This window comes from Sciurus vulgaris, assembly GCF_902686455.1.
Source record: "Sciurus vulgaris genome assembly, chromosome: 3".
Lineage (NCBI taxonomy): Eukaryota > Metazoa > Chordata > Mammalia > Rodentia > Sciuridae > Sciurus > Sciurus vulgaris.
The window spans coordinates 73,499,004-73,513,294 of NC_136463.1; the positions used below are offsets into that span (position 1 = coordinate 73,499,004).

Sequence of the window (14,291 nt, forward strand, 5' to 3'; positions counted from 1 at the left end):
CTCAGGAGGCTGAGGCAAGGAGGATCAAAATTTCAAAGCCAGGGTTTCAAGATGGCGGCCTAGAGGGTGGCTGCATTTCATGTTGCTCCAGGACTCAGGATTCAAAAGAGGAGATATTGAGACACTTGGGACCAACTCAAAGCAGCCGGGTGACTGTCACCCGTTGGGAAGGCGTCCCGGATGGGATGGTGGTCCCGGAACGCAGGAAACTTTGTGAAGTAGAGCTGCCGGCGAGACACCCCTCCCCCCGCTGGAGCAGTGAACGCGGACAACTGGGAGCGCCGGAAAGGAGGCCTCTGAGCACAGCGCTGGGACTCGGAGCAACCACTGGGGCTCCGGCGGCTGCCCAGGGGAGGAGTGGCGAAGAGAGCTGTGTGGACTCAGAACACCGGGGCCTGCCCTGAGGAGGAGGAGGAGGAGCGTGGCCACTTGGATTCGGAGTGACTGCACCAGAGCTACAGGCGGATGCCAGAGGAGAAGCTGCGCGGCGAGCTGTTTGGACTCAGAACGACTGCTTCTGAACACCGGGGCTTGCCCTGAGGACGAGGAGGAGGAAGAGGAGCGCGGCCGCTTGGATTCAGAGTGACTACACCAGAGCTACAGGCGGTTGCCAGAGGAGGGGCTGCGTGGCGAGCTGTTTGGACTCAGAGCACTTCTGAACCCCGGGGCCTGCCCGGAGGAGGAGGAGGAGGAGGAGCGCGGCGGGTCCTTTGGACTCGCAGTGACTGCATTAGCACTCCAGGCGGCTGCTCAGAGGAGAGGGCGAGTGGTGAGTTGTTTGGTCTTAAAGTGACAGCTCCTGAACACAGGGGGGCTGCCTGGAGGAGAAGCGTGGTGGGACGCTTGGTCTTGAGTGGCCGCACCAGAGCTCCGGGTGGTTGTCCAGAGGACCTGTGCAGCAGGTCACGTGGATTCAGAGCCACTCAGAGCGACCGCTCCTGAACACCCGGGGGGTTATCTGGAGAAGGAGGAGGAACGGGGAGGGTCACTTCGACTCGGAGTGATTGATTGCCCAGGGCTACAGGTGGTTGGTGGGAGGTGGAGGCACGCAGTGAGTTTCTTGGACTCCTAGTGACCGCATCGGAATACTGGGCGGCTGTCTGGAGGAAGAGGCGTGTGGCGGGTCTCTGGGACTCAGAGCAATTGTACGGGGCCCCAGGTGGCTGCTCAGAGGAGAGGCCGCATAGCCAGGCGATTAGGTGCAGAGCAGGGTCCCAGGATCTAGGAGGCTTCTGGTAGGAAGAGCCACACAGAGACTCGCTTAGGGGCGGAGCGAAGGTTCCAGGACTGCGGGCAGATTCTCTGAGGAGGGGCAGCCTAAGGAGATTCATCTACAGGGTGAGGCTCCCAGGCTCAGGAGGTAGGGCCAGGCCCCTGGGAACTTTGCGGAGGAAGGCAGCCAAGCCCAGGTGGTAGCTGTAAATTGAGGGGAACCTCTAGGAGGGAACTGACCAGCGAGACCTCCCCACCGGGTGAGTCTTCCCTGCTGGGTGAGGTTTCCCCACAAGGACGGTAAAACCAGAGACTCAGGCCCAAACAGGCCTTGCCTCAGCCCGCAGGCTAGGTCCCCTTTGGATGACCATTGGTCAACAAGTGGAGGCACCTCTGCCCACTAGCAGGGATTATACCCCACCTGAAGGCCACCACTCCTAGAGAGGCAGCTTCCTTGTGGAGCACCGCATTATCAACTTCCTCCAAGACTTCAGCCTACTGAAGGCTAAGGGGGGATATATATAGAAATCTTCAGGGACATTGTAAGTCAATAGAGGAAATCTGCAATATATCAGCGGTCCACTGATACCTGAACAATATGAGAAAACAAGGAAAGAAAATGCTGCAAACAAATCTAGATGTTACATCAATAAAACCCAATGACAGCATGGCAGAAGAAATGACAGAAAAGGAGTTCAGAATGTACATAATTAAAATGATCAGAGAAGCAAACGATGAGATGAAAGAGCAAATGCATGCACTGAATGATGAGATGAAAGAGCAAATGCAAGCATTGAATGATCGCACCAATCGACAGTTAAAAGAGCAAATACAGGAAGCAAAAGATCATTTCAATAAAGAGTTAGAGATATTGAAAAAAAACCAAACAGAAATCCTTGACATGAAGGAAACAATAAACCAAATTAAGAACTCCATAGAAAGTATGTCCAATAGGATAGAACACCTGGAAGACAGAACCTCAGACATTGAAGACAAAATATTTAACCTTGAAAACAAAGTTGAACTAACAGAGAAGATGGTAAGAAATCATGAACAGAATCTACAAGGACTATGGGATATCATGAAAAGGCCAAATTTAAGAATTATTGGGATTGAGGAAGGCCTAGAGAAACAAGCCAAAGGAATGAACAATTTATTCAATGAAATAATATCAGAAAATTTCCCAAATCTGAAGAATGAAATGGAAAATCAAGTTCAAGAGGCTTATAGGACTCCAAATACACAAAATTACAACAGACCCACACCAAGGCACATTATAATGAAAATACCGAACATACAAAATAAAGACAGAATTTTAAAGGCTGTGAGAGAAAAGAACCAAATTACATTCAAGGGGAAACCAATACGGATATCAGCAGATTTTTCAATCCAGACCCTAAAAGCTAGAAGGGCCTGGAACAACATTTTTTCAAGCCCTGAAAGAAAATGGATGCCAACCAAGAATCTTATACCCAGCAAAACTTACCTTCAAATTTGACGATGAAATAAAATCCTTCCATGATAAACAAAAGCTAAAAGAATTTACAAAAAGAAAGCCAGCATTACAGAACATTCTCAGCAAAATATTCCATGAGGAAGAGATGAAAAACAAAGAAGCAAATCAGCAAAGGGAAGAATTATCCTAAAGAAATTGTCAAATAAAGGAGGAAACAAGTTGGGTCAAACAAATAAATAAAAAATGAACCAGACGTCCGGCCGCCGGCCTAGATCACGCGGCCTCCGCTCCGGTTAAGAACAAAAAAGATGCACCTGGACTTTCCCTGGAGCCTTCTGCGTTTTTAAGCGTCGGGTGGAATTTGGGGTTCTCTGGCCTGGAGCCGCGTTTGCTTGATGAAAGTAGAAATCAGCCCTATCTTCCTCAACGGACAATTTGTTACCTACTTTGAGTGTCTTCCACTGAAGGCATCCATTGTTCCTTGAAACCTGTGCCCAAGCTTGTCTGACATCTGCCTTGTCAAGTGTCCATGATATTGGTCCCTGAGGGAGGTGAAGGTTTTGTGGTCAAGCTCCGTGGCCTGCCCTGGTCCTGCTCAATTGAGGACGTGCAGAACTTTCTCTCCGACTGCACGATTCACGATGGGGTTGCAGGTGTCCATTTCATTTACACTAGAGAAGGCAGGCAGAGTGGTGAGGCTTTTGTTGAACTTGAATCAGAAGATGATGTAAAAATGGCCCTGAAAAAAGACAGGGAAAGCATGGGACACCAGTACATCGAGGTGTTCAAGTCACACAGAACCGAGATGGATTGGGTATTGAAGCACAGTGGTCCAAACAGCGCCGACACTGCCAATGACGGCTTCGTGCGGCTTCGGGGACTCCCGTTTGGATGCACAAAGGAAGAAATCGTTCAGTTCTTCTCAGGGTTGGAAATTGTGCCAAACGGGATCACATTGCCTGTGGACCCCGAGGGCAAGATTACAGGGGAGGCCTTCGTGCAGTTTGCCTCACAGGAATTAGCTGAAAAGGCTCTAGGGAAGCACAAGGAGAGAATAGGGCATAGGTATATTGAAGTATTTAAGAGCAGTCAGGAGGAGGTTAGGTCATACTCTGATCCGCCTCTGAAGTTCATGTCTGTGCCGCGGCCGGGGCCCTATGACCGGCCAGGCACAGCCCGGAGGTACATTGGCATCGTGAAGCAGGCGGGCCTGGAGAGAATGAGGTCTGGTGCCTACAGTGCAGGCTATGGGGGGCTATGAGGAGTACAGCGGCCTGAGTGATGGCTACGGCTTTACCACCGACCTGTTTGGGAGAGACCTCAGTTACTGTCTCTCAGGAATGTATGATCATAGATATGGAGATGGTGAATTCACAGTGCAGAGCACCACTGGCCAATGTGTCCACATGAGGGGGCTGCCCTACAAAGCAACCGAGAACGACATTTACAACTTCTTCTCTCCACTCAACCCTGTGAGAGTTCATATTGAGATTGGCCCTGATGGTGGAGTGACGGGCGAAGCAGATGTTGAGCTTGCCACCCATGAAGAAGCTGTGGCAGCTACGTCAAGAGACAGGGCCAACATGCAGCACAGATATATAGAACTCTTCCTGAATTCAACAACAGGGGCCAGCAATGGGGCTTATAGCAGCCAGGTGATGCAGGGCATGGGGGTGTCAGCTGCCCAGGCCACCTACAGTGGCCTAGAGAGCCAGTCAGTGAGCGGCTGTTATGGCGCTGGCTATAGCGGTCAGAATAGCATGGGTGGATATGACTAGTTTTGTAGTAACATTTGAGTTATTTCAATCAAATTTTCACAGGCAGCCAACAAGCAGTGAAAAGCAATTTATAACTAGAGGAAGCTGTGGGACCCATTTTGCACCATGAGTTTGTGAAATCTGGATTAAAAAATTACCTCTTCAGTGTTTTCTCATGCAAACTTTTCTTCTAGCATGTGATATTGAGTAAACAAAAAATTATTTTCTTCCGCTTTTCTTGATTAACATTTTGGTAGTATATTTCAGAGTGATGTTATCTGAGTTAAAGTAGTTTTAAGTATGTTAAATGTGGATCTTTTACACAACACCACAGTGAACACATTGGGGAGATGTACTTTTTTGGAGAACTCAAAGGTGCTAGATCCCTAATTCAAAGAGAAACATTTCTCATGTTTGTTTGTTCTATTTTTTTTCTTCTTCATTTAAAATTTTTAGGTTAAGATTAAGCTTTTTAAAGTTAGTTTTGAGAACTGAGACACAATACTAATACTGTAGGAATTGGTGAGGCCTTGACTTAAAGCTTTCTTTGTATTGTGATTTCCTTTTGGGTGTATTTTGCTAAGTAAAACTTGTTAAATTTTTTGTTAACTAAATTTTTTTCTTAAAATAAAGACTTTTTCACAAAAAAAAAAAAAAAAAAAAAATGAACCAAATGACCGGGAAACCAAATCATATCTCTATAATAACCCTGAATGTTAATGGCCTGAATTCATCAATCAAAAGACATAGACTGGCAGATTGGATTAAAAAGAAAGATCCAACAATATGTTGCCTGCAAGAGACTCACCTCATAGAAAAAGATACCCATAGACTAAAGGTGAAAGGATGGGGAAAAACATACCATGCACATGGACTCAGCAAAAAAGCTGGAGTATCCATCCTCATTTCCGATAATGTGGACTTCAAGCCAAAGTTAGTCAGAAGGGATAAAGAAGGTCATTTCATACTGCTTAAGGGAAGCATAAATCAGCAAGATATAACAATCATAAACATCTATGCCCCAAACAGTGGCTCATCCATGTATGTCAAACAAATCCTTCTCAATTTCAGAAACCAAATAGACCATAACACAATAACACTAGGTGATTTTAACACGCCTCTCTCACCACTGGACAGATCTTCCAGACAAAAATTGAACAAAGAAACCATCGATCTCAATAACACAATCAATAGTTTAGACTTAACGGACATTTATAGAATATACCATCCAACCAAGAGCGAATACACTTTCTTCTCAGCAGCACATGGATCCTTCTCTAAAATAGACCATATATTATGCCACAAAGCTAATGTTAGCAAATACAAGAAGATAGAGACACTAGCATGTATTCTATCAGATCATAATGGATTGAAGTTAGAAATAAATGAAAGAGTAAAACACAGAAACTATTCCAACATCTGGAGATTAAACAATATGCTATTATATGATGAATGGATAACAGAAGATATTAGGAAGGAAATTAAAAAATTCTTAGAGGTAAATGAGAACAAAGAAACATCATATCAAAATCTCTGGGACACTATGAAAGCAGTACTTAGAGGGAAATTTATTTCATGGAGCGCATTTAATAAAAGAAGTAAAACTCAACAAATAAACGACCTAACACTACAGCTCAAAGCCCTAGAAAAAGAAGAACAGAACAGCACCAAAAGTAGTAGAAGACAGGAAATAGTTAAACTCAGAGCTGAAATCAATGAAATTGAAACAAAAGAAACAATACAAAAAATTGACAAAATAAATAGTTGGTTCTTCGAAAAAATAAACAAAATTGATAAACCTTTAGCCACACTAACAAAGAGAAGACGAGAGAAAACCCAAATCGCTAAAATTCGGAATGAACAAGGAAATATCACTACAGACAGGATTGAAATACAAAACATAATTAGAAGTTATTTTGAAAATCTATACTCCAACAAAATAGAAAATTTCGAAGACATCAACAGGTGTCTAGAGACATATGAATTGCCTAAACTGAACAAGGAGGACATAAACAATTTAAATAGACCAATTTCAAGTACTGAAATAGAAGAAGTCATCAAAAGCCTACCAACAAAGAAAAGTCTGGGACCAGATGGGTTCTCAGCTGAGTTCTACAAAACCTTTAAAGAAGAGCTCATTCCAATACTTCTCAAAGTATTCCATAAAATAGAAGAGGAGGGAACCCTCCCAAACTCATTCTATGAAGCCAATATCACACTGATACCTAAACCAGACAGAGACTCATCAAGGAAAGAAAATTTCAGACCAATATCCTTAATGAACATCGACGCAAAAATTCTCAACAAAATTTTAGCAAATCGCATACAAAAACATATTAAAAAGATAGTGCACCATGATCAAGTGGGTTTCATCCCAGGGATGCAAGGTTGGTTCAACATCAGGAAATCAATAAACGTAATTCACCACATTAATAGACTTAAAGTCAAGAATCACATGATTATTTCAATAGATGCAGAAAAAGCATTTGATAAAATACAGCACCCCTTCATGCTCAAAACACTAGAAAAAGTAGGGATAGTGGGAACATTCCTTAATATTGTAAAGGCCATTTATGCTAAGCCCATGGCTAATATCATTCTAAATGGTGAAAAACTGAAAGCATTCCCCCTAAAAACTGGAACAAGGCAGGGATGCCCTCTTTCACCACTTCTATTCAACATCGTTCTTGAGACTCTAGCCAGAGCAATTAGACAAACCAAAGAAATTAAAGGGATACGAATTGGAAAAGAAGAACTCAAACTATCCCTGTTCGCTGATGACATGATTATATATTTAGAGGAACCTGGAAATTCCACCAGAAAACTCTTAGAACTCATAAGTGAATTCAGTAAAGTAGCAGGTTACAAGATCAATGCCCATAAATCCAACACATTTTTATACATAAGTGATGAATCTTCAGAAAGAGAAATTAGGAAAACTACCCCATTCACAATAGCCTCGAAAAAAATAAAATACTTGGGAATCAATCTCACAAAAGAGGTGAAAGACCTCTACAATGAGAACTATACAACACTAAAGAAAGAAATTAAAGAACACCTTAGAAGATGGAAAGATCTTCCATGTTCTTGGATAGGAAGAATTAATATTGTCAAAATGGCCATACTACCTAAAATGCTATACAAATTCAATGCAATTCCAATTAAAATCCCAATTGTGTACCTTACATAAATAGAGCAAGCAATTATGAAATTCATCTGGAAGAATAAGAAACCCAGAATAGCTAAAGCAATCCTTAGCAGGAAGAGTGAAACAGGGGATATTGCAATACCAGAACTTCAACTATACTACAAAGCAATAGTAACAGAAACGGCATGGTATTGGTACCAAAATAGAAAGGTAGATCAATGGTACAGAATAGAGGACACGGACACAAACCCAAATAAATACAATTTTCTCATACTAGACAAAGGTGCCAAAAATATGCAATGGAGAAAAGATAGCCTCTTCAACAAATGGTGCTGGGAGAATTGGAAATCCATATGCAACAGAATGAAACTAAACCCATATCTCTCACCATGCACGAAACTAAACTCAAAATGGATTAAGGACCTCGGAATCAGACCAGAGACCCTGCAGATTATAGAAGAAAAAGTAGGTCCAAATCTTCACCTTGTTGGTCTAGGATCAGACTTCCTTAACAGGACTCCCATAGCACAAGAAATAAAAGCTAGAATCAACCACTGGGATAGATTCAAACTAAAAAGCTTTCTCTCAGCAAAGGAAACTATCAGCAATGTGAAGAAAAAGCCTACAGAATGGGAGAATATCTTTGCCAATCATACTTCAGATAGAGCACTAATCTCCAGAATCTATAAAGAACTCAAAAAACTCTACTCCAAGAATTCAAATAATCCAGTTGACAAATGGGCTAAGGAAATGAATAGACACTTCACAGAAGAAGATCTACAAGCAATCAACAAATATATGGAAAAATGTTCAACATCTCTAGTAATAAGAGAAATGCCAATCAAAACCACCCTAAGATTCCATCTCACCCCAATTAGAATGGCGATTATCAAGAATACGAGCAACAACAGGTGTTGGCGAGGAAGTGGTGAGAAAGGTACACTCATACATTGCTGGTGGTGCTGCAAATTAGTGCAGCCACTCTGGAAAGCAGTGTGGAGATTCCTTAGAAAACTTGGAATGGACCCTCCATTTGACCCAGCTATCCCACTCCTTGGCCTCTACCCAAAGGACTTAAAATCAGCATACTACAGAGATACAGCCACATCAATGTTCATAGCTGCTCAATTCACAATAGCCAGACTGTGGAACCAACCTAGATGCCCTTCAATTGAGGAGTGGATAAAGAAACTGTGGTATACATATACAATGGAATATTACTCAGCCTTAAAGAATGATAAAATTATGGCATTTGCAGGCAAATGGATGAAATTGGAGAATATCATGCTAAGTGAGATAAGCCAATCTCAAAAAGCCAAAGGATGAATGATATCACTAATAAGTGGAGGATGACACATAATGGGGGGGAGGGAAGGGTTAGTGTTAGGGTTAGAGTTAGGGTTAGGGAGGGGGGCAAGTATGGAGGAAGGAAGTACTGTATAGAGGGTAAAGAGGGGTGGGAGGGGTTGGGGGAAGGGAAAAAATAACAGAATGAATCAAACAACATTACTCTATGTAAATTTATGATTACACAAATGGAATGCCTTTATGCCATGTACAAACAGAGAAACAACATGTATCCCATTTGTTTACAATAAAAAAAAAATTTCAAAGCCAGCCTCAGCAACTTAGTGAGGCCCTAAGCAACTTAGCAAGACCTTGTCTTGAAATAAAAAATTAAATAGGGCTGGGGATGTAGCCCAGTAGTAAAGGAGGTTCAATCCCTGGTACAAAAAGAAAAAAAAAATTGGTTTCCTCCAGGTAGGGGAACTGAGGAGTTGAGAGATGGGAGTGAGAGAACTTTGCCCTGCATGTACTTTTTAAATTTTTTTTATTTTTACAGACTGCATTTTGATTCATTGTATACAAATGGGGTACAACTTTTTATTTCTGTGATTGTACACAATATAGATTCACACCATTCATGTAACCATACATGTACATAGGGTAATAACGTCTGTCTCAGTCTACTGTCTTTCCTTCCCCCACCCTCTCCCACCCAATTTTCCTCTACACCATCCAAAGTTACTCCATTCTTCTCTTGCCCACACTACCCCCAATTACCCTCCCCCCATTATGTATCATCATCCACTTATCAGAGAAAACATTCAACCTTTGGTTTTGGGGGCTTGGTCTATTTCACTTAGCATGATATTCTCCAGCTCCATCCATTTATCAGCAAATGCCATAATTTTATTTTCTTTATGGCTGAGTAATATTCCATTGTGTATATATACCACAGTTTCTTTATCCATTCATCAACTGAAGGGCATCTAGGTTGGTTCCACAATCTAGTTATTGTGAATTGAACAGTTTATGAACATTGATGTGGCTACATCACTGTAGTATGCTGATTTTAAGTCCTTTGGGTAGAGGCCAAGGAATGGGATAGCTGGGTTAAATGGTGGGTCCATTCCAACTTTTCTGAGGAATCTCTATACTGCTTTCCAGAGTGACTACACCAATTTGCAACTCCACCAGCAATGTATGAGTGTGCCTTTCCCTACATCCAGTCAACATTTATTACTGCTTGTGTTCTTGATAATAGCCATTATCAATTGGAGTTAGATGAAATCTCAGGATGGTTTTCTATATGTACTTTTATAGTGGGTCATTTATGCCTAGAAAATCAGAACCCCAAATACCTGGCCTCTTAATCAGAATCGGGATAAGGCCCAGCTAAACCATTAAAAGGGAGGCCCAGTGCCTGGCCCTTGGGAACTGCTAGACACAATAATCTGGCACCTAGTACCTGGGAAGGTTAATCCACATTCTAAGAAGACAGCTGGGTAACTGAGTAATGCTTCATGTACTTTGAGGACCCTGGCATTCATCATAGAAACTTAAGGGTATTAACATTTTGTGTGGATCCTCCTTAAAATATGTGTCCTATTACTGTACTGTGCTCCATGTAAGTATCACTGGGGTAAGGACCTATTTTAATACCATTACAAGCATATCATTTTACTAGCAAGTGATCTTTTATTTCATTTTATTCTTTGTAATTCTAGGCCTGAGCTTGTTCAGCCATTACCAACATGTTTTAAAAAAGGGATTAGTCAGTTTTGCATCACCCTGACAAAATACCTGAGATGATCAACATAAGAGGAAAGGTTCATTTGGGCTCACAGTTGCAGAGGTCTCTGTTCATGGTCGATTGGATTAGTTGTCTGTGGGTTTATGGCAGCTCAGTACATCATGGTGTGAATGTATCATGGTCACCTCATGGTGGCTGGCAAGCAGAGAGTCAGAAAGGGGTCAGGATCCCAATAGCCCCATTAATTGGCCGCCACTGACCTAACTTCTTTCATTAGTCCCCATTTTCTAAAAGTCCCACCAACTCCCAACCGGCTGGGGGCCAGGCCTTCAACACATGGGCCTTTGGGAAATATTCAAGATCCAAAGTATAAACTTGGTGCAGTGGTGCGTCCTTGTAGTCCCAGCTACTCTGGAGACTGAGGCAAGGGATTCAATTGATTTCAGGAGTTTGAGGCCAACCTGGGCCACATAGTGAGGAAAAAAAAAAAAAAAAACAAACAAAAAACAAAAAACTATAGCAGGGATATATTTTCTTGCACACTTATTCAAAAAAAAAAAAAAAGAGACAAGTTTTGGTTCCAATGCTGTCCTTTGTTTTACAGGTGTAAGTTTTCTATCTCAGACAACTAAAAACAGACTATTCTTGCCAGGTGTGGTGGCACATGCCTGTAATCCTAGCAGCTTGGAAGGCTTAGGCAGGAGGATGGCAAGTTCAAAGCCAGCATCATCAACTTAGTGAGACCTTATGCAACTTAGTGAGACCCTGTCTCAAAATAAAAATTAAAAAGGGTTGAGGATAGGGCTCAGTGTTTAGCCACCCCTGGGTTCAATCCTTGGTACTAAGAAAAAAAACTTTGACTAATCTCCACACTTAAAAAAAAAAAAAGAAAGAAAGAAAAATTATAAACTATTTTTGAAGCATTCCTTGAATACCTCTGCATCTGGGAATGGTTTTTGTTTTAGTTTTTTGTGCTAGATTTTAAACTCAGGAGTGTTCTACCTTGGAACTGTATCCCTAGTTCTTTTTATTTTGAGAATCTCTCTCTTTGTTGAAATGATCTTTTGCTTCCTGCAGGTGCTCTTTCAGCTTATTGGTATTATCATTCATTGCCTGCATTTGCTCTCTTATCTCATCCTTTGCTTCACGAATCATCTTAATCATGTATAATCTGAAGTCCTTTTCTGACATTTCCTCCACCATAGTGTCATTGGATTCTATTAATATAGAATCTAGATTTGTTTGGATCATTTTCTTCCCTTGTTTTTTCATGTTGTTCATGTATCTTCCTCCCTAGCAGTGCAGATCTGAAGTATTGCAGATTTCCCCCTATAGGCTTATAGTGGCCCTATAGGTTTCCAAAACCCTTTCTTTAAGGGGAGATCAATATTAGCAGTGCCCAATTCAGACACTATGCAATCCTAGATCAAATAGCCCCTATGAGGACAATAACAAAATTGTCATAATAAACAGAATGAGTTAAAATATTATCTTCAGTAAAACAAACAGATTTGCAATAAGGTCTGCAGTTTCTAATGGAGGACAAAGAGGATGCAGAGGGATGTAGAATGTGGCTGTTAATGGGATAAGAAAAGAATATACAGAAGTTCTAGATAATAGAAAGGGTGAGAGTGTAATCAAAAGAAATTGGATGTTAGCATGCAAAAAAAGGGAGAAAAAGACTGAGGGAACAGGTAAACAAAAGGAAAAGAGAGCAAGAAAAGTAAAGAAATAAAAACTTAATTTTTTTCAATAAGGAGAAAAAAAGAAAATCTACAGTATAACAGTCATATAGTAATGAAACTTCCCAGTTTTCAGTAGCCTGATGCAGGAGGGGTACCTGACAATGAGCTTCAAGCCTCCAGCAGGTGTCTCAGGATGAGATTTGCCCCACCTAAAGACCGGAACTCCGGCTTCCAGGATTATCCAAGATGGCCACTCTGGCTTCCAAATGTGTTGGCAAATGGGGAGCTGCAGCTCAGGGTGTGGCCGTGGTCAGCTGGAGGTCCTGGAGGCAGGATGCGGTTGGTCAGGCAGGGGTCCTGGAGGTGGGGTGTGTTTGGTGTGGTTGTGGGATCCAGGAAGCTGGGTGCAATCAGTCAGTCTGGGGTCCCGGTGATAGGGCACAGTCAGTTGGTCTGGGGGTCCTGGCAGTAGGGAGCAGTCAGTCAATGTGAGGGTCCCAGAGGCACGGAGTGATCAGTGGAGCTGAGAGATCCTGGAGATGGGGCTCAGTCAGTCTGGCCAGGGGGCCTATGGGGCCTGGCTGTTGTCTCAAAATGGCAGCAGCCACGTGTAATCAAACCTGCAGGTACTGTCACAGAGAACTTCCAGGCAACAGCAGGCAGCTGGTGCTCCACTGGCAGTCAGCGATCAGTTTGCTGACTGTTGTCAGACGATCGGGAGGTGAACTTCGTGCGTTGGGTGATGGATGGGTGTAAGGCAGGCGATGGACAGGCCAGAGGCAAGCAAATGGCGGATGATAGGCGCCTGACAGTGAACAATCTGCACTCAAAATAGGCGTCGATGTGCTGGCAGACTGCAGGTGATCACAGCAGACAAATGGGGTAAACACCAGGGGATCGATAAGCAGCAAAAACTGCCTCACCAAGAAACATATATCCTCTGCCTGAAACCGAAGTTACAGAGCGACAAGGAACGCAGCCTCCCTCTAGTCCGCCATCTTGGATCTCTTCCTCTCTTTTTATTTTGAGACAGGGCCATGCTAAAAATTGCTGAGGTTAGTTTTGAACTTGTGATCCTTCTGTGTCAGCCTCCCAAGTAACTGCAATTACTGGCGTGCAGCACCAGCTCTGGGACCATTTGTTTAAATTGCAGACAAAATTGGGCTGTGACAGTACAGATCTGACAGAATGGGATGTTCTATACGAAAATGTTACTTCATATCAAAAGTTAAACAGACATTTGGTACACAAATCAAGGTTGGTTTTCTGTAAGTTAATTAATTTAATTTGTAGGATAAAATTCTCATTCTTAGGGAATGCTTAATACATTATTTTGTTTTATTTATTTATTTATTGGCAGTACTGAGAATTAGGTCCAGGGGCACTCTACTACTGAGCAGCACTCCCAGCCCTTTTTATTTATTTTGAGACAGGGTCTTGCTAAGTTGCTTAGTGCCTTGCTAAATTGCTGAGACTGACCTTGAATTTGTGATCCTCTTGCCTCAGTCTACTGAGCCACTGGGATTACATAGTATGTTGGAGTAAAACAACTTCATGCCTGCACTTACTTTTCCAGTGGTCCAGAAAGAAAAAAGTGAAGGTATACAAGCACACATGATCACATACACACGGGGGAACAGGAGAAGGCACGAGGAAAGCGGATGTGCGAAACGTTAAAAATTATTGAATCAAAGTGGATGGAATATAGCTGTTCATTATATGATACCTTCAACTTCTATGACATTTGAAAATTTTCAAAAAAAGTTCAGAAAAGAAAAATAATGTATGCAACAGTCAGTTTAAAGGAGACAGTTAAAACTAAGCCATACAGAGCAATTGTTTCTTCCTAGACAAGAGCCTTGATAAGACTGAAGGTATACCTTTGCCCCCAACTGTTTGCTCTTTGTGTGTGTGGTACTGGAAATCAAACTCAGGGCCTCCTGTATGCTCAGAGCTACTTCTTACTCTTTAGTTTGAGACAGGGTCTTACTAGGTT

At 42.4% G+C, this 14,291-nt stretch overlaps 1 pseudogene across 1 annotated transcript; it reads left to right on the forward strand.

Moving 5' to 3' along the window:
• Positions 1–3,197: 3,197 nt before the first annotated feature.
• Positions 3,198–4,593, forward strand: LOC306658408 (heterogeneous nuclear ribonucleoprotein F-like; annotated as a pseudogene). The gene has a single exon. The product of its transcript is annotated as a heterogeneous nuclear ribonucleoprotein F-like (transcript).
• The last annotated feature ends 9,698 nt before the right edge of the window (positions 4,594–14,291 follow it).